The sequence below is a fragment of the Triturus cristatus genome, chromosome 12 (assembly GCF_964204655.1).
Source record: "Triturus cristatus chromosome 12, aTriCri1.1, whole genome shotgun sequence".
NCBI lineage: Eukaryota > Metazoa > Chordata > Amphibia > Caudata > Salamandridae > Triturus > Triturus cristatus.
In genome coordinates, this window is record NC_140595.1 from 723,852,476 (window position 1) to 723,871,534 (window position 19,059).

A 19,059-nucleotide genomic window follows, 5' to 3' on the forward strand; every position below is an offset into this window, starting at 1 on the left:
AGTGCAACAGGGTCCAAAAAACTTGAGTGCCACAAGAGAGTTTGAATGCAAGCGTATCCTTTTACAGATCCAGAGATATACTCATGCAATTTTTATTTTTAGGACAGAACGTGCATGATGAAAAAAACATTGTTTTTAAAAAGCGCATTGCAGAATATTAGTACTTTGATGTGGGAAAACTTCAAAACTTTCAAACAAAATATTTGTAGGCAGCTTACAGCAAGTTGTTGTGGCCGAGTGGTTAAGGCGATGGACTAGAAATCCATTGAGGTATCCCCGTGCAGGTTCGAATTCTGCCAACAACGAGAATCTTTTTATAATCGGCTACAATTTCAGAAGTTAACCTTTAGTATTTCTTCCATTTCAGTTTTATAAATAGGTGGCTTATTTTTGTGTCACTATTGCCTCTCCACATATTTGTTATCGCTACCTCTTTCATGTCTTTGCTACACCTCATTCCTACTTTAGCACTGGTGTAAATGCTTCAAATTATTATACCGTTGCTCTCTCATTCATACCTGCGCATGCACTTGAAAGTTACTTTACCAATAAAAGACGCAAAGAGAGAAATAGAACAAAAGTGCTGGCTGGATTGGCAAACACACTTCATAAAACTGCATTTTCTTTTTTATTCTCCCCTGTGTTACATGCTTAACCTCCCCATGTGTAATTTCTCTTAACCTGCTGTCCCAGGAAGAGAATTCATCTACAGGCTCTTTCTGTGTTTTTTTCCCTAGTCTGTCTTTCCCATTTCTTAGCTGTGTAACTGTTCCTTTACGCACTCTATTTAAACGCCATCAATCTCATTTGAGCTCCTTGCTCCCGCTTCTGTTTTCTCCACCTCTCATACTGCCAGTTCTCTCTTTCTCTGTGATTGGTCGCTACTTTCCTGAGCTTCCGAAGCCACGTGGTTCCTGCCTCTTGTTGTCAGACTTGAATTGGAAAAGGAACCATATTAACAATCCTTTACCACTCACACACGGCGGAAGTTTATACTTTAATTCAGTGAGCTAAGAAAAGCGTGTTGTGGGTCCCCTACGAGCCATTGTGCTTGCTTCATCATGATTTGGCACCAGTCATTAGCCGCAGCTCTGCTAATGAGCCACTGAGGTCAGTTTCAATATTTACTCAAAAACATAACCATGCAGCCCTCCCCTCAACTGTGTATTATCTTGCTTTTCTGCTGTTCGTGTGATTAGCTGGGAGGAGCTCACGGCGACATCCTCCCTATAAAAGTGTAGATGGATCACTCTCTAACTCTTTCTTGCTTCACATACAAATGGCTTGAAAGGTGCAGGGAAGATGCAGGTCTAATAGACAGAATAGAAGGTCTGTGCCAGGTGGGTTTCTCTGCATTGGTGTCCCATCACAGGTCCGCAAGTGTATTGTGTGATCTTTGACTCCTGGCATTTCACAAGCAGGTGGCCAGGAAACGGTTTCAGCCTATCAACCACTGAGGAGACGCAGCCTCTGAATGAGGAATGAGGAAGCAATGAATACATCCAGCCTATCACAGGAACAGCCCTGAGTGTTCCGAATTATAAATTCTCCATGTCACTGCATGTCGTTGAGCCCAAGTAGCTCGCCGTGATCGTATAGTGGTTAGTACTCTGCGTTGTGGCCGCAGCAACCTCGGTTCGAATCCGAGTCATGGCGTTGTGGTTGGCAATGTCACGGCAGTTGGGTGTTAATTTTACAGAATTAGCAAATGTACCAGTGGTTTTTGTAAAATGTCTATTAAAAACAGATCCTTTCAAATATTTAAACCATCTAACAACAAATGATTTAAACTCGCATGATTATAAGCTGTAGCTATAATGTATTTACTTACATAAATTATCGTTCTTGAACCTATTGGGGGTGAAGGGGGAGCAGAGCTCACCCCCCAGGTGCAGTTGAGTGACCTGTGTTGTGGCTCTCTAGAGGGAAGGCACAAATTTTGCTGTCACCCAGCCCAATCCAGACGTGTATTGGGGCCAGGTTTCAGGCAAATAGAGCAGTAAGTGCAGAGAAATGTTCACTCTCTAAAAGTGGCATTTCTAAAATAGTAAAGTTAAATCCAACCTCACCAGTAAGTAGGATTTTCAATAAATAAATAAAGCTACTCCTCTCCGATATGGAATTACCAAATAAAAAGTATAGGGGAATACACAGAGCTAACCTATGAGAGGGGTAGACCTCACAGTAGTGAAAAATGAAATAGACTGTTTGGTACTTACAGGACACGCGAACCACCAAAGTACATATCTTATTTTTTACTTACATAGCATCATGCACCTAGGACTACCTAGGGCCTACCTTAGGTGTAAATTATATGTAATAAAAGGGGAGTTTAAGGCTTGGCAAGTAGGCTGGGACTCCCCTGGGAGACCCCTGAGTCTATGCCCAGAACCATAACTCTGCCAGTCGAGTACTTACCTAAAAGCCGATAACTCACTTTTCTTCCATAGGCTAACATTGAGTGGTTTCACTTGGAAATTCTTCTAAGTGGTGTGGAGTTTTGGAACTTTAAAATATTCATCTAAAATCAGCCGAACAACGAATTCTGATTTACTCACCTGTTATCAGGAGAGACCTCAGTGCTGCATCTTGGAGCTCAGTACTGACCCTGAAAAGTAATTTTAACCGTACTTACCAGTAACTCGAATTTCCTTCCATGGGATATCATTGCCTGCTTTTTGCTGAAAATTTTCTAAGTGTCGATTTTTGAAACTTACAAATATTCTTTAAAAATCGTACCAACTGTGAAAACGTAATTGTTTACCTGTTTTAGATAGATGTCCCAGTACTGAGCCTAGGAGCCCAGAACTGGATTACAAAAGTAACGAGAACGTACTTTACCCGTAACTTGAATTTTCTTCCATAGGAAACCATTGACTGTTTTTCTGTGAAATTTCTTCTAAGTGTCGATTTTGCAAACATGTAAATATTCCTTAAAAATCGCCTGTATAACTTAAACGTAGTTTCTCAACTGCTTACAGGTGGTACAGTAGTGCTGGATCTAGGATCCAACACTGACCTAGAAAAAGTAACCATAACCCCACTTACCTGCTAAGTGAATTTCCTTCCATAGGATAACATTGGTAATTTGATCAGCAAAAGTTTCTAAGTGTCAACTTTTAAAATAGCAAAATATTGCTTAAAAATCACAACAGTAACTAAAACGAATTTACTCACTTGTTTCCAAGAACTGTCCCAGGACTGAATCTAGGATCCAGTCCTGGATTTAGAAAAGTATTCCTGAAAGTAATTAATTGCATATAACTTAAAATTCCCATTGAGCTCAATGTATTATTGTGATTCAAATTGTGTTGCCTATTGTAATAAACTGTAACTATGACCTGCAAAAGTCAATTGCCTATTGCAAAGTATTTAACTAAAGCATCTCATTCTGAGAAAGTATATTTTGATACCTATTGTTGGTTCTCAAATAAAACAACAATATCTTTTTTATGCAAACCAATGGCCTAGTGTTCAGTTCTTGAGTGTGTGAGACCATTTGCTGACTGAGTGTGTACAACAAATGTTTTACACTGTACTCTGATACTGCCTTACTGCTCGGCAAGCTACCACTTTAGAGAGTAAGGTTATATCTAACTTTAGCCTCTGCCAAACCTCTGGGGACTGGGGACTCTGTGCACACTGTACCTATTTGGGAACAGTATATACAGAGCCACTTTCTCACAGTAGTGATAAAGTGATTAGAGTCCTACGCCCAACATAAAGATACAGCAAAACGTGAGGTGAAAAGCAAAAAGGTTGCTGGTAGGCCACCTTAAGGATGCCAGGTCTAACAAAAACTGAACTAAGGATAACATGAGTAAAACATCAGGTTTCTCTACTGCATTTGGTGAGACAAGTGGGCCTTCTTTTATCTTCCATTCAAGCAATCTTTGACAGACCCCTTTATTATAGAGCTTTTCAAGGATTAAAGATAAGGCACTTACAAAGGAGTCCCAAATACTCAGAGATGGTTCACTTCTGTAATATGGGTCGTAGACTAAAAGCAGCGCAAAAACAGAGTGCAACAGGGTCCAAAAAACTTGAGTGCCACAAGAGAGTTTGAATGCAAGCGTATCCTTTTACAGATCCAGAGATATACTCATGCAATTTTTATTTTTAGGACAGAACGTGCATGATGAAAAAAACATTGTTTTTAAAAAGCGCATTGCAGAATATTAGTACTTTGATGTGGGAAAACTTCAAAACTTTCAAACAAAATATTTGTAGGCAGCTTACAGCAAGTTGTTGTGGCTGAGTGGTTAAGGCGATGGACTAGAAATCCATTGGGGTATTCCCGCGCAGGTTCGAATCCTGCCAACAACGAGAATCTTTTTATTATCGGCTACAATTTCAGAAGTTAACCTTTAGTATTTCTTCCATTTCAGTTTTATAAATAGGTGGCTTATTTTTGTGTCACTATTGCCTCTCCACATATTTGTTATCGCTACCTCTTTCATGTCTTTGCTACACCTCATTCCTACTTTAGCACTGGTGTAAACACTTCAAATTATTATACCGTTGCTCTCTCATTCATACCTGCGCATGCACTTGAAAGTTACTTTACCAATAAAAGACGCAAAGAGAGAAATAGAACAAAAGTGCTGGCTGGATTGGCAAACACACTTCATAAAACTGCATTTTCTTTTTTATTCTCCCCCGTGTTACATGCTTAACCTCCCCATGTGTAATTTCTCTTAACCTGCTGTCCCAGGAAGAGAATTCATCTACAGGCTCTTTCTGTGTTTTTTTCCCTAGTCTGTCTTTCCCATTTTTTAGCTGTGTAACTGTTCCTTTACGCGCTCTATTTAAACGCCATCAATCTCATTTGAGCTCCTTGCTCCTGCTTCTGTTTTCTCCACCTCTCATACTGCCAGTTCTCTCTTTCTCTGTGATTGGTGGCTACTTTCCTGAGCTTCCGAAGCCACGTGGTTCCTGCCTCTTGTTGTCAGACTTGAATTGGAAAAGGAACCATATTAACAAGCCTTTACCACTCACACACGGCGGAAGTTTATACTTTAATTCAGTGAGCTAAGAAAAGCGTGTTGTGGGTCCCCTACGAGCCATGGTGCTTGCTTCATCATGATTTGGCACCAGTCATTAGCCGCAGCTCTGCTAATGAGCCACTGAGGTCAGTTTCAATATTTACTCAAAAACATAACCATGCAGCCCTCCCCTCAACTGTGTATTATCTTGCTTTTCTGCTGTTCGTGTGATTAGCTGGGAGGAGCTCACGGCGACATCCTCCCTATAAAAGTGTAGATGGATCACTCTCTAACTCTTTCTTGCTTCACATACAAATGGCTTGAAAGGTGCAGGGAAGATGCAGGTCTAATAGACAGAATAGAAGGTCTGTGCCAGGTGGGTTTCTCTGCATTGGTGTCCCATCACAGGTCCGCAAGTGTATTGTGTGATCTTTGACTCCTGGCATTTCACAAGCAGGCGGCCAGGAAACGGTTTCAGCCTATCAACCACTGAGGAGACGCAGCCTCTGAATGAGGAATGAGGAAGCAATGAATACATCCAGCCTATCACAGGAACAGCCCTGAGTGTTCCGAATTATAAATTCTCCATGTCACTGTATGTCGTTGAGCCCAAGTAGCTCGCCGTGATCGTATAGTGGTTAGTACTCTGCGTTGTGGCCGCAGCAACCTCGGTTCGAATCCGAGTCACGGCATTGTGGTTGGCAATGTCACGGCAGTTGGGTGTTAATTTTACAGAATTAGCAAATGTACCAGTGGTTTTTGTAAAATGTCTATTAAAAACAGATCCTTTCAAATATTTAAACCATCTAACAACAAATGATTTAAACTCGCATGATTATAAGCTGTAGCTATAATGTATTTACTTACATAAATTATCGTTCTTGAACCTATTGGGGGTGAAGGGAGAGCGGAGCTCACCCCCCAGGTGCAGTTGAGTGACCTGTGTTGTGGCTCTCTAGAGGGAAGGCACAAATTTTGCTGTCACCCAGCCCAATCCAGACGTGTATTGGGGCCAGGTTTCAGGCAAATAGAGCAGTAAGTGCAGAGAAATGTTCACTCTCTAAAAGTGGCATTTCTAAAATAGTAAAGTTAAATCCAACCTCACCAGTAAGTAGGATTTTCAATAAATAAATAAAGCTACTCCTCTCCGATATGGAATTACCAAATAAAAAGTATAGGGGAATACACAGAGCTAACCTATGAGAGGGGTAGACCTCATAGTAGTGAAAAATGAAATAGACTGTTTGGTACTTACAGGACACGCGAACCACCAAAGTACATATCTTATTTTTTACTTACATAGCATCATGCACCTAGGACTACCTAGGGCCTACCTTAGGTGTAAATTATATGTAATAAAAGGGGAGTTTAAAGCTTGGCAAGTAGGCTGGGACTCCCCTGGGAGACCCCTGAGTCTAAGCCCAGAACCATAACTCTGCCAGTCGAGTACTTACCTAAAAGCCGATAACTCACTTTTCTTCCATAGGCTAACATTGAGTGGTTTCACTTGGAAATTCTTCTAAGTGGTGTGGAGTTTTGGAACTTTAAAATATTCATCTAAAATCAGCCGAACAACGAATTCTGATTTACTCACCTGTTATCAGGAGAGACCTCAGTGCTGCATCTTGGAGCTCAGTACTGACCCTGAAAAGTAATTTTAACCGTACTTACCAGTAACTCGAATTTCCTTCCATGGGATATCATTGCCTGCTTTTCGCTGAAAATTTTCTAAGTGTCGATTTTTGAAACTTACAAATATTCTTTAAAAATCGTACCAACTGTGAAAACGTAATTGTTTACCTGTTTTAGATAGATGTCCCAGTACTGAGCCTAGGAGCCCAGCACTGGATTACAAAAGTAACGAGAACGTACTTTACCCGTAACTTGAATTTTCTTCCATAGGAAACCATTGACTGTTTTTCTGTGAAATTTCTTCTAAGTGTCGATTTTGCAAACATGTAAATATTCCTTAAAAATCGCCTGTATAACTTAAACGTAGTTTCTCAACTGCTTACAGGTGGTACAGTAGTGCTGGATCTAGGATCCAACACTGACCTAGAAAAAGTAACCATAACCCCACTTACCTGCTAAGTGAATTTCCTTCCATAGGATAACATTGGTAATTTGATCAGCAAAAGTTTCTAAGTGTCAACTTTTAAAATAGCAAAATATTGCTTAAAAATCACAACAGTAACTAAAACGAATTTACTCACTTGTTTCCAAGAACTGTCCCAGGACTGAATCTAGGATCCAGTCCTGGATTTAGAAAAGTATTCCTGAAAGTAATTAATTGCATATAACTTAAAATTCCCATTGAGCTCAATGTATTATTGTGATTCAAATTGTGTTGCCTATTGTAATAAACTGTAACTATGACCTGCAAAAGTCAATTGCCTATTGCAAAGTATTTAACTAAAGCATCTCACTCTGAGAAAGTATATTTTGATACCTATTGTTGGTTCTCAAATAAAACAACAATATCTTTTTTATGCAAACCAATGGCCTAGTGTTCAGTTCTTGAGTGTGTGAGACCATTTGCTGACTGAGTGTGTACAACAAATGTTTTACACTGTACTCTGATACTGCCTTACTGCTCGGCAAGCTACCACTTTAGAGAGTAAGGTTATATCTAACTTTAGCCTCTGCCAAACCTCTGGGGACTGGGCACTCTGTGCACACTGTACCTATTTGGGAACAGTATATACAGAGCCACTTTCTCACAGTAGTGATAAAGTGATTAGAGTCCTACGGCCAACATAAAGATACAGCAAAACGTGAGGTGAAAAGCAAAAAGGTTGCTGGTAGGCCACCTTAAGGATGCCAGGTCTAACAAAAACTGAACTAAGGATAACATGAGTAAAACATCAGGTTTCTCTACTGCATTTGGTGAGACAAGTGGGCCTTCTTTTATCTTCCATTCAAGCAATCTTTGACAGACCCCTTTATTATAGAGCTTTTCAAGGATTAAAGATAAGGCACTTACAAAGGAGTCCCAAATACTCAGAGATGGTTGACTTCTGTAATATGGGTCGTAGACTAAAAGCAGCGCAAAAACAGAGTGCAACAGGGTCCAAAAAACTTGAGTGCCACAAGAGAGTTTGAATGCAAGCGTATCCTTTTACATATCCAGAGATATACTCATGCAATTTTTATTTTTAGGACAGAACGTGCATGATGAAAAAAACATTGTTTTTAAAAAGCGCATTGCAGAATATTAGTACTTTGATGTGGGAAAACTTTCAAACAAAATATTTGTAGGCAGCTTACAGCAAGCTGTTGTGGCTGAGAGGTTAAGGCGATGGACTAGAAATCCATTGAGATATCCCCGTGCAGGTTCGAATCCTGCCAACAACGAGAATCTTTTTATTATCGGCTACAATTTCAGAAGCTAACCTTTAGTATTTCTTCCATTTCAGTTTTATAAATTGGTGGCTTATTTTTGTGTCACTATTGCCTCTGCACATATTTGTTATCGCTACCTCTTTCATGTCTTTGCTACACCTCATTCCTACTTTAGCACTGGTGTAAACGCTTCAAATTATTATACCGTTGCTCTCTCATTCATACCTGCGCATGCACTTGAAAGTTACTTTACCAATAAAAGACGCAAAGAGAGAAATAGAACAAAAGTGCTGGCTGGATTGGCAAACACACTTCATAAAACTGCATTTTCTTTTTTATTCTCCCCCGTGTTACATGCTTAACCTCCCCATGTGTAATTTCTCTTAACCTGCTGTCCCAGGAAGAGAATTCATCTACAGGCTCTTTCTGTGTTTTTTTCCCTAGTCTGTCTTTCCCATTTCTTAGCTGTGTAACTGTTCCTTTACGCGCTCTATTTAAACGCCATCAATCTCATTTGAGCTCCTTGCTCCCGCTTCTGTTTTCTCCACCTCTCATACTGCCAGTTCTCTCTTTCTCTGTGATTGGTGGCTACTTTCCTGAGCTTCCGAAGCCACGTGGTTCCTGCCTCTTGTTGTCAGACTTGAATTGGAAAAGGAACCATATTAACAAGCCTTTACCACTCAAACACGGTGGAAGTTTATACTTTAATTCAGTGAGCTAAGAAAAGCGTGTTGTGGGTCCCCTACGAGCCATGGTGCTTGCTTCATCATGATTTGGCACCAGTCATTAGCCGCAGCTCTGCTAATGAGCCACTGAGGTCAGTTTCAATATTTACTCAAAAACATAACCATGCAGCCCTCCCCTCAACTGTGTATTATCTTGCTTTTCTGCTGTTCGTGTGATTAGCTGGGAGGAGCTCACGGCGACATCCTCCCTATAAAAGTGTAGATGGATCACTCTCTAACTCTTTCTTGCTTCACATACAAATGGCTTGAAAGGTGCAGGGAAGATGCAGGTCTAATAGACAGAATAGAAGGTCTGTGCCAGGTGGGTTTCTCTGCATTGGTGTCCCATCACAGGTCCACAAGTGTATTGTGTGATCTTTGACTCCTGGCATTTCACAAGCAGGCGGCCAGGAAACGGTTTCAGCCTATCAACCACTGAGGAGACGCAGCCTCTGAATGAGGAATGAGGAAGCAATGAATACATCCAGCCTATCACAGGAACAGCCCTGAGTGTTCCGAATTATAAATTCTCCATGTCACTGCATGTCGTTGAGCCCAAGTAGCTCGCCGTGATCGTATAGTGGTTAGTACTCTGCGTTGTGGCCGCAGCAACCTCGGTTCGAATCCGAGTCACGGCATTGTGGTTGGCAATGTCACGGCAGTTGGGTGTTAATTTTACAGAATTAGCAAATGTACCAGTGGTTTTTGTAAAATGTCTATTAAAAACAGATCCTTTCAAATATTTAAACCATCTAACAACAAATGATTTAAACTCGCATGATTATAAGCTGTAGCTATAATGTATTTACTTACATAAATTATCGTTCTTGAACCTATTGGGGGTGAAGGGGGAGCGGAGCTCACCCCCCAGGTGCAGTTGAGTGACCTGTGTTGTGGCTCTCTAGAGGGAAGGCACAAATTTTGCTGTCACCCAGCCCAATCCAGACGTGTATTGGGGCCAGGTTTCAGGCAAATAGAGCAGTAAGTGCAGAGAAATGTTCACTCTCTAAAAGTGGCATTTCTAAAATAGTAAAGTTAAATCCAACCTCACCAGTAAGTAGGATTTTCAATAAATAAATAAAGCTACTCCTCTCCGATATGGAATTACCAAATAAAAAGTATAGGGGAATACACAGAGCTAACCTATGAGAGGGGTAGACCTCACAGTAGTGAAAAATGAAATAGACTGTTTGGTACTTACAGGACACGCGAACCACCAAAGTACATATCTTATTTTTTACTTACATAGCATCATGCACCTAGGACTACCTAGGGCCTACCTTAGGTGTAAATTATATGTAATAAAAGGGGAGTTTAAGGCTTGGCAAGTAGGCTGGGACTCCCCTGGGAGACCCCTGAGTCTATGCCCAGAACCATAACTCTGCCAGTCGAGTACTTACCTAAAAGCCGATAACTCACTTTTCTTCCATAGGCTAACATTGAGTGGTTTCACTTGGAAATTCTTCTAAGTGGTGTGGAGTTTTGGAACTTTAAAATATTAATCTAAAATCAGCCGAACAACGAATTCTGATTTACTCACCTGTTATCAGGAGAGACCTCAGTGCTGCATCTTGGAGCTCAGTACTGACCCTGAAAAGTAATTTTAACCGTACTTACCAGTAACTCGAATTTCCTTCCATGGGATATCATTGCCTGCTTTTCGCTGAAAATTTTCTAAGTGTCGATTTTTGAAACTTACAAATATTCTTTAAAAATCGTACCAACTGTGAAAACGTAATTGTTTACCTGTTTTAGATAGATGTCCCAGTACTGAGCCTAGGAGCCCAGCACTGGATTACAAAAGTAACGAGAACGTACTTTACCCGTAACTTGAATTTTCTTCCATAGGAAACCATTGACTGTTTTTCTGTGAAATTTCTTCTAAGTGTCGATTTTGCAAACATGTAAATATTCCTTAAAAATCGCCTGTATAACTTAAACGTAGTTTCTCAACTGCTTACAGGTGGTACAGTAGTGCTGGATCTAGGATCCAACACTGACCTAGAAAAAGTAACCATAACCCCACTTACCTGCTAAGTGAATTTCCTTCCATAGGATAACATTGGTAATTTGATCAGCAAAAGTTTCCAAGTGTCAACTTTTAAAATAGCAAAATATTGCTTAAAAATCACAACAGTAACTAAAACGAATTTACTCACTTGTTTCCAAGAACTGTCCCAGGACTGAATCTAGGATCCAGTCCTGGATTTAGAAAAGTATTCCTGAAAGTAATTAATTGCATATAACTTAAAATTCCCATTGAGCTCAATGTATTATTGTGATTCAAATTGTGTTGCCTATTGTAATAAACTGTAACTATGACCTGCAAAAGTCAATTGCCTATTGCAAAGTATTTAACTAAAGCATCTCACTCTGAGAAAGTATATTTTGATACCTATTGTTGGTTCTCAAGTAAAACAACAATATCTTTTTTATGCAAACCAATGGCCTAGTGTTCAGTTCTTGAGTGTGTGAGACCATTTGCTGACTGAGTGTGTACAACAAATGTTTTACACTGTACTCTGATACTGCCTTACTGCTCGGCAAGCTACCACTTTAGAGAGTAAGGTTATATCTAACTTTAGCCTCTGCCAAACCTCTGGGGACTGGGGACTCTGTGCACACTGTACCTATTTGGGAACAGTATATACAGAGCCACTTTCTCACAGTAGTGATAAAGTGATTAGAGTCCTACGGCCAACATAAAGATACAGCAAAACGTGAGGTGAAAAGCAAAAAGGTTGCTGGTAGGCCACCTTAAGGATGCCAGGTCTAACAAAAACTGAACTAAGGATAACATGAGTAAAACATCAGGTTTCTCTACTGCATTTGGTGAGACAAGTGGGCCTTCTTTTATCTTCCATTCAAGCAATCTTTGACAGACCCCTTTATTATAGAGCTTTTCAAGGATTAAAGATAAGGCACTTACAAAGGAGTCCCAAATACTCAGAGATGGTTGACTTCTGTAATATGGGTCGTAGACTAAAAGCAGCGCAAAAACAGAGTGCAACAGGGTCCAAAAAACTTGAGTGCCACAAGAGAGTTTGAATGCAAGCGTATCCTTTTACAGATCCAGAGATATACTCATGCAATTTTTATTTTTAGGACAGAACGTGCATGATGAAAAAAACATTGTTTTTAAAAAGCGCATTGCAGAATATTAGTACTTTGATGTGGGAAAACTTCAAAACTTTCAAACAAAATATTTGTAGGCAGCTTACAGCAAGTTGTTGTGGCCGAGTGGTTAAGGCGATGGACTAGAAATCCATTGGGGTATCCCCGCGCAGGTTCGAATCCTGCCAACAACGAGAATCTTTTTATTATCGGCTACAATTTCAGAAGTTAACCTTTAGTATTTCTTCCATTTCAGTTTTATAAATAGGTGGCTTATTTTTGTGTCACTATTGCCTCTCCACATATTTGTTATCGCTACCTCTTTCATGTCTTTGCTACACCTCATTCCTACTTTAGCACTGGTGTAAACGCTTCAAATTATTATACCGTTGCTCTCTCATTCATACCTGCGCATGCACTTGAAAGTTACTTTACCAATAAAAGACGCAAAGAGAGAAATAGAACAAAAGTGCTGGCTGGATTGGCAAACACTTCATAAAACTGCATTTTCTTTTTTATTCTCCCCCGTGTTACATGCTTAACCTCCCCATGTGTAATTTCTCTTAACCTGCTGTCCCAGGAAGAGAATTCATCTACAGGCTCTTTCTGTGTTTTTTTCCCTAGTCTTTCTTTCCCATTTCTTAGCTGTGTAACTGTTCCTTTACGCGCTTTATTTAAACGCCATCAATCTCATTTGAGCTCCTTGCTCCCGCTTCTGTTTTCTCCACCTCTCATACTGCCAGTTCTCTCTTTCTCTGTGATTGGTGGCTACTTTCCTGAGCTTCCGAAGCCACGTGGTTCCTGCCTCTTGTTGTCAGACTTGAATTGGAAAAGGAACCATATTAACAAGCCTTTACCACTCACACACGGCGGAAGTTTATACTTTAATTCAGTGAGCTAAGAAAAGCGTGTTGTGGGTCCCCTACGAGCCATGGTGCTTGCTTCATCATGATTTGGCACCAGTCATTAGCCGCAGCTCTGCTAATGAGCCACTGAGGTCAGTTTCAATATATACTCAAAAACATAACCATGCAGCCCTCCCCTCAACTGTGTATTATCTTGCTTTTCTGCTGTTCGTGTGATTAGCTGGGAGGAGCTCACGGCGACATCCTCCCTATAAAAGTGTAGATGGATCACTCTCTAACTCTTTCTTGCTTCACATACAAATGGCTTGAAAGGTGCAGGGAAGATGCAGGTCTAATAGACAGAATAGAAGGTCTGTGCCAGGTGGGTTTCTCTGCATTGGTGTCCCATGACAGGTCCGCAAGTGTATTGTGTGATCTTTGACTCCTGGCATTTCACAAGCAGGCGGCCAGGAAACGGTTTCAGCCTATCAACCACTGAGGAGACGCAGCCTCTGAATGAGGAATGAGGAAGCAATGAATACATCCAGCCTATCACAGGAACAGCCCTGAGTGTTCCGAATTATAAATTCTCCATGTCACTGTATGTCGTTGAGCCCAAGTAGCTCGCCGTGATCGTATAGTGGTTAGTACTCTGCGTTGTGGCCGCAGCAACCTCAGTTCGAATCCGAGTCACGGCATTGTGGTTGGCAATGTCACGGCAGTTGGGTGTTAATTTTACAGAATTAGCAAATGTACCAGTGGTTTTTGTAAAATGTCTATTAAAAACAGATCCTTTCAAATATTTAAACCATCTAACAACAAATGATTTAAACTCGCATGATTATAAGCTGTAGCTATAATGTATTTACTTACATAAATTATCGTTCTTGAACCTATTGGGGGTGAAGGGAGAGCGGAGCTCACCCCCAGGTGCAGTTGAGTGACCTGTGTTGTGGCTCTCTAGAGGGAAGGCACACATTTTGCTGTCACCCAGCCCAATCCAGACGTGTATTGGGGCCAGGTTTCAGGCAAATATAGCAGTAAGTGCAGAGAAATGTTCACTCTCTAAAAGTGGCATTTCTAAAATAGTAAAGTTAAATCCAACCTCACCAGTAAGTACGATTTTCAATAAATAAATAAAGCTACTCCTCTCCGATATGGAATTACCAAATAAAAAGTATAGGGGAATACACAGGGCTAACCTATGAGAGGGGTAGACCTCACAGTAGTGAAAAATGAAATAGACTGTTTGGTACTTACAGGACACGCGAACCACCAAAGTACATATCTTATTTTTTACTTACATAGCATCATGCACCTAGGACTACCTAGGGCCTACCTTAGGTGTAAATTATATGTAATAAAAGGGGAGTTTAAGGCTTGGCAAGTAGGCTGGGACTCCCCTGGGAGACCCCTGAGTCTATGCCCAGAACCATAGCTCTGCCAGTCGAGTACTTACCTAAAAGCCGATAACTCACTTTTCTTCCATATGCTAACATTGAGTGGTTTCACTTGCAAATTCTTCTAAGTGGTGTGGAGTTTTGGAACTTTAAAATATTCATCTAAAATCAGCCGAACAACGAATTCTGATTTACTCACCTGTTATCAGGAGAGACCTCAGTGCTGCATCTTGGAGCTCAGTACTGACCCTGAAAAGTAATTTTAACCGTACTTACCAGTAACTCGAATTTCCTTCCATGGGATATCATTGCCTGCTTTTCGCTGAAAATTTTCTAAGTGTCGATTTTTGAAACTTACAAATATTCTTTAAAAATCGTACCAACTGTGAAAACGTAATTGTTTACCTGTTTTAGATAGATGTCCCAGTACTGAGCCTAGGAGCCCAGCACTGGATTACAAAAGTAACGAGAACGTACTTTACCCGTAACTTGAATTTTCTTCCATAGGAAACCATTGACTGTTTTTCTGTGAAATTTCTTCTAAGTGTCGATTTTGCAAACATGTAAATATTCCTTAAAAATCGCCTGTATAACTTAAACGTAGTTTCTCAACTGCTTACAGGTGGTACAGTAGTGCTGGATCTAGGATCCAACACTGACCTAGAAAAAGTAACCATAACCCCACTTACCTGCTAAGTGAATTTCCTTCCATAGATAACATTGGTAATTTGATCAGCAAAAGTTTCTAAGTGTCAACTTTTAAAATAGCAAAATATTGCTTAAAAATCACAACAGTAACTAAAACGAATTTACTCACTTGTTTCCAAGAACTGTCCCAGGACTGAATCTAGGATCCAGTCCTGGATTTAGAAAAGTATTCCTGAAAGTAATTAATTGCATATAACTTAAAATTCCCATTGAGCTCAATGTATTATTGTGATTCAAATTGTGTTGCCTATTGTAATAAACTGTAACTATGACCTGCAAAAGTCAATTGCCTATTGCAAAGTATTTAACTAAAGCATCTCACTCTGAGAAAGTATATTTTGATACCTATTGTTGGTTCTCAAGTAAAACAACAATATCTTTTTTATGCAAACCAATGGCCTAGTGTTCAGTTCTTGAGTGTGTGAGACCATTTGCTGACTGAGTGTGTACAACAAATGTTTTACACTGTACTCTGATACTGCCTTACTGCTCGGCAAGCTACCACTTTAGAGAGTAAGGTTATATCTAACTTTAGCCTCTGCCAAACCTCTGGGGACTGGGGACTCTGTGCACACTGTACCTATTTGGGAACAGTATATACAGAGCCACTTTCTCACAGTAGTGATAAAGTGATTAGAGTCCTACGGCCAACATAAAGATACAGCAAAACGTGAGGTGAAAAGCAAAAAGGTTGCTGGTAGGCCACCTTAAGGATGCCAGGTCTAACAAAAACTGAACTAAGGATAACATGAGTAAAACATCAGGTTTCTCTACTGCATTTGGTGAGACAAGTGGGCCTTCTTTTATCTTCCATTCAAGCAATCTTTGACAGACCCCTTTATTATAGAGCTTTTCAAGGATTAAAGATAAGGCACTTACAAAGGAGTCCCAAATACTCAGAGATGGTTGACTTCTGTAATATGGGTCGTAGACTAAAAGCAGCGCAAAAACAGAGTGCAACAGGTTCCAAAAAACTTGAGTGCCACAAGAGAGTTTGAATGCAAGCGTATCCTTTTACAGATCCAGAGATATACTCATGCAATTTTTATTTTTAGGACAGAACGTGCATGATGAAAAAAACATTGTTTTTAAAAAGCGCATTGCAGAATATTAGTACTTTGATGTGGGAAAACTTCAAAACTTTCAAACAAAATATTTGTAGGCAGCTTACAGCAAGTTGTTGTGGCCGAGTGGGTAAGGCGATGGACTAGAAATCCATTGGGGTATCCCCGCGCAGGTTCGAATCCTGCCAACAACGAGAATCTTTTTATTATCGGCTACAATTTCAGAAGTTAACCTTTAGTATTTCTTCCATTTCAGTTTTATAAATAGGTGGCTTATTTTTGTGTCACTATTGCCTCTCCACATATTTGTTATTGCTACCTCTTTCATGTCTTTGCTACACCTCATTCCTACTTTAGCACTGGTGTAAACGCTTCAAATTATTATACCGTTGCTCTCTCATTCATACCTGCGCATGCACTTGAAAGTTACTTTACCAATAAAAGACGCAAAGAGAGAAATAGAACAAAAGTGCTGGCTGGATTGGCAAACACTTCATAAAACTGCATTTTCTTTTTTATTCTCCCCCGTGTTACATGCTTAACCTCCCCATGTGTAATTTCTCTTAACCTGCTGTCCCAGGAAGAGAATTCATCTACAGGCTCTTTCTGTGTTTTTTTCCCTAGTCTGTCTTTCCCATTTCTTAGCTGTGTAACTGTTCCTTTACGCGCTCTATTTAAACGCCATCAATCTCATTTGAGCTCCTTGCTCCCGCTTCTGTTTTCTCCACCTCTCATACTGCCAGTTCTCTCTTTCTCTGTGATTGGTGGCTACTTTCCTGAGCTTCCGAAGCCACGTGGTTCCTGCCTCTTGTTGTCAGACTTGAATTGGAAAAGGAACCATATTAACAAGCCTTTACCACTCACACACGGCGGAAGTTTATACTTTAATTCAGTGAGCTAAGAAAAGCGTGTTGTGGGTCCCCTACGAGCCATGGTGCTTGCTTCATCATGATTTGGCACCAGTCATTAGCCGCAGCTCTGCTAATGAGCCACTGAGGTCAGTTTCAATATTTACTCAAAAACATAACCATGCAGCCCTCCCCTCAACTGTGTATTATCTTGCTTTTCTGCTGTTCGTGTGATTAGCTGGGAGGAGCTCACGGCGACATCCTCCCTATAAAAGTGTAGATGGATCACTCTCTAACTCTTTCTTGCTTCACATACAAATGGCTTGAAAGGTGCAGGGAAGATGCAGGTCTAATAGACAGAATAGAAGGTCTGTGCCAGGTGGGTTTCTCTGCATTGGTGTCCCATCACAGGTCCGCAAGTGTATTGTGTGATCTTTGACTCCTGGCATTTCACAAGCAGGCGGCCAGGAAACGGTTTCAGCCTATCAACCACTGAGGAGACGCAGCCTCTGAATGAGGAATGAGGAAGCAATGAATACATCCAGCCTATCACAGGAACAGCCCTGAGTGTTCCGAATTATAAATTCTCCATGTCACTGTATGTCGTTGAGCCCAAGTAGCTCGCCGTGATCGTATAGTGGTTAGTACTCTGCGTTGTGGCCGCAGCAACCTCGGTTCGAATCCGAGTCACGGCATTGTGGTTGGCAATGTCACGGCAGTTGGGTGTTAATTTTACAGAATTAGCAAATGTACCAGTGGTTTTTGTAAAATGTCTATTAAAAACAGATCCTTTCAAATATTTAAACCATCTAACAACAAATGATTTAAACTCGCATGATTATAAGCTGTAGCTATAATGTATTTACTTACATAAATTATCATTCTTGAACCTATTGGGGGTGAAGGGAGAGCGGAGCTCACCCCCCAGGTGCAGTTGAGTGACCTGTGTTGTGGCTCTCTAGAGGGAAGGCACAAATTTTGCTGTCACCCAGCCCAATCCAGACGTGTATTGGGGCCAGGTTTCAGGCAAATAGAGCAGTAAGTGCAGAGAAATGTTCACTCTCTAAAAGTGGCATTTCTAAAATAGTAAAGTTAAATCCAACCTCACCAGTAAGTAGGATTTTCAATAAATAAATAAAGCTACTCCTCTCCGATATGGAATTACCAAATAAAAAGTACAGGGGAATACACAGAGCTAACCTATGAGAGGGGTAGACCTCACAGTAGTGAAAAATGAAATAGACTGTTTGGTACTTACAGGACACGCGAACCACCAAAGTACATATCTTATTTTTTACTTACATAGCATCATGCACCTAGGACTACCTAGGGCCTACCTTAGGTGTAAATTATATGTAATAAAAGGGGAGTTTAAAGCTTGGCAAGTAGGCTGGGACTCCCCTGGGAGACCCCTGAGTCTAAGCCCAGAACCATAACTCTGCCAGTCGAGTACTTACCTAAAAGCCGATAACTCACTTTTCTTCCATAGGCTAACATTGAGTGGTTTCACTTGGAAATTCTTCTAAGTGGTGTGGAGTTTTGGAACTTTAAAATATTCATCTAAAATCAGCCGAACAACGAATTCTGATTTACTCACCTGTTATCAGGAGAGACCTCAGTGCTGCATCTTGGAGCTCAGTACTGACCCTGAAAAGTAATTTTAACCGTACTTACCAGTAACTCGAATCTCCTTCCATGGGATATCATTGCCTGCTTTTCGCTGAAAATTTTCTAAGTGTCGATTTTTGAAACTTACAAATATTCTTTAAAAATCGTACCAACTGTGAAAACGTAATTGTTTACCTGTTTTAGATAGATGTCCCAGTACTGAGCCTAGGAGCCCAGCACTGGATTACAAAAGTAACGAGAACGTACTTTACCCGTAACTTGAATTTTCTTCCATAGGAAACCATTGACTGTTTTTCTGTGAAATTTCTTCTAAGTGTCGATTTTGCAAACATGTAAATATTCCTTAAAAATCGCCTGTATAACTTAAACGTAGTTTCTCAACTGCTTACAGGTGGTACA

The 19,059-nt window shown here is 40.5% G+C and overlaps 9 non-coding genes across 9 annotated transcripts; all 9 read left to right on the forward strand.

Moving 5' to 3' along the window:
- Window positions 1–223: 223 nt before the first annotated feature.
- On the forward strand, window positions 224–305 carry TRNAS-AGA (transfer RNA serine (anticodon AGA)). Its single transcript has one exon. It is a non-coding gene; the product is annotated as a tRNA-Ser (tRNA).
- Window positions 306–1,584: 1,279 nt separating this feature from the next.
- TRNAH-GUG (transfer RNA histidin (anticodon GUG)) lies at window positions 1,585–1,656 on the forward strand. Its single transcript has one exon. It is a non-coding gene; the product is annotated as a tRNA-His (tRNA).
- Window positions 1,657–4,244: 2,588 nt separating this feature from the next.
- TRNAS-AGA (transfer RNA serine (anticodon AGA)) lies at window positions 4,245–4,326 on the forward strand. The gene has a single exon. It is a non-coding gene; the product is annotated as a tRNA-Ser (tRNA).
- A 1,279-nt stretch (window positions 4,327–5,605) lies between these two features.
- On the forward strand, window positions 5,606–5,677 carry TRNAH-GUG (transfer RNA histidin (anticodon GUG)). Its single transcript has one exon. It is a non-coding gene; the product is annotated as a tRNA-His (tRNA).
- Window positions 5,678–8,257: 2,580 nt separating this feature from the next.
- On the forward strand, window positions 8,258–8,339 carry TRNAS-AGA (transfer RNA serine (anticodon AGA)). The gene has a single exon. It is a non-coding gene; the product is annotated as a tRNA-Ser (tRNA).
- A 1,279-nt stretch (window positions 8,340–9,618) lies between these two features.
- On the forward strand, window positions 9,619–9,690 carry TRNAH-GUG (transfer RNA histidin (anticodon GUG)). The gene has a single exon. It is a non-coding gene; the product is annotated as a tRNA-His (tRNA).
- Window positions 9,691–12,278: 2,588 nt separating this feature from the next.
- Window positions 12,279–12,360, forward strand: TRNAS-AGA (transfer RNA serine (anticodon AGA)). Its single transcript has one exon. It is a non-coding gene; the product is annotated as a tRNA-Ser (tRNA).
- Window positions 12,361–16,295: 3,935 nt separating this feature from the next.
- TRNAS-AGA (transfer RNA serine (anticodon AGA)) lies at window positions 16,296–16,377 on the forward strand. Its single transcript has one exon. It is a non-coding gene; the product is annotated as a tRNA-Ser (tRNA).
- Window positions 16,378–17,654: 1,277 nt separating this feature from the next.
- On the forward strand, window positions 17,655–17,726 carry TRNAH-GUG (transfer RNA histidin (anticodon GUG)). Its single transcript has one exon. It is a non-coding gene; the product is annotated as a tRNA-His (tRNA).
- The last annotated feature ends 1,333 nt before the right edge of the window (window positions 17,727–19,059 follow it).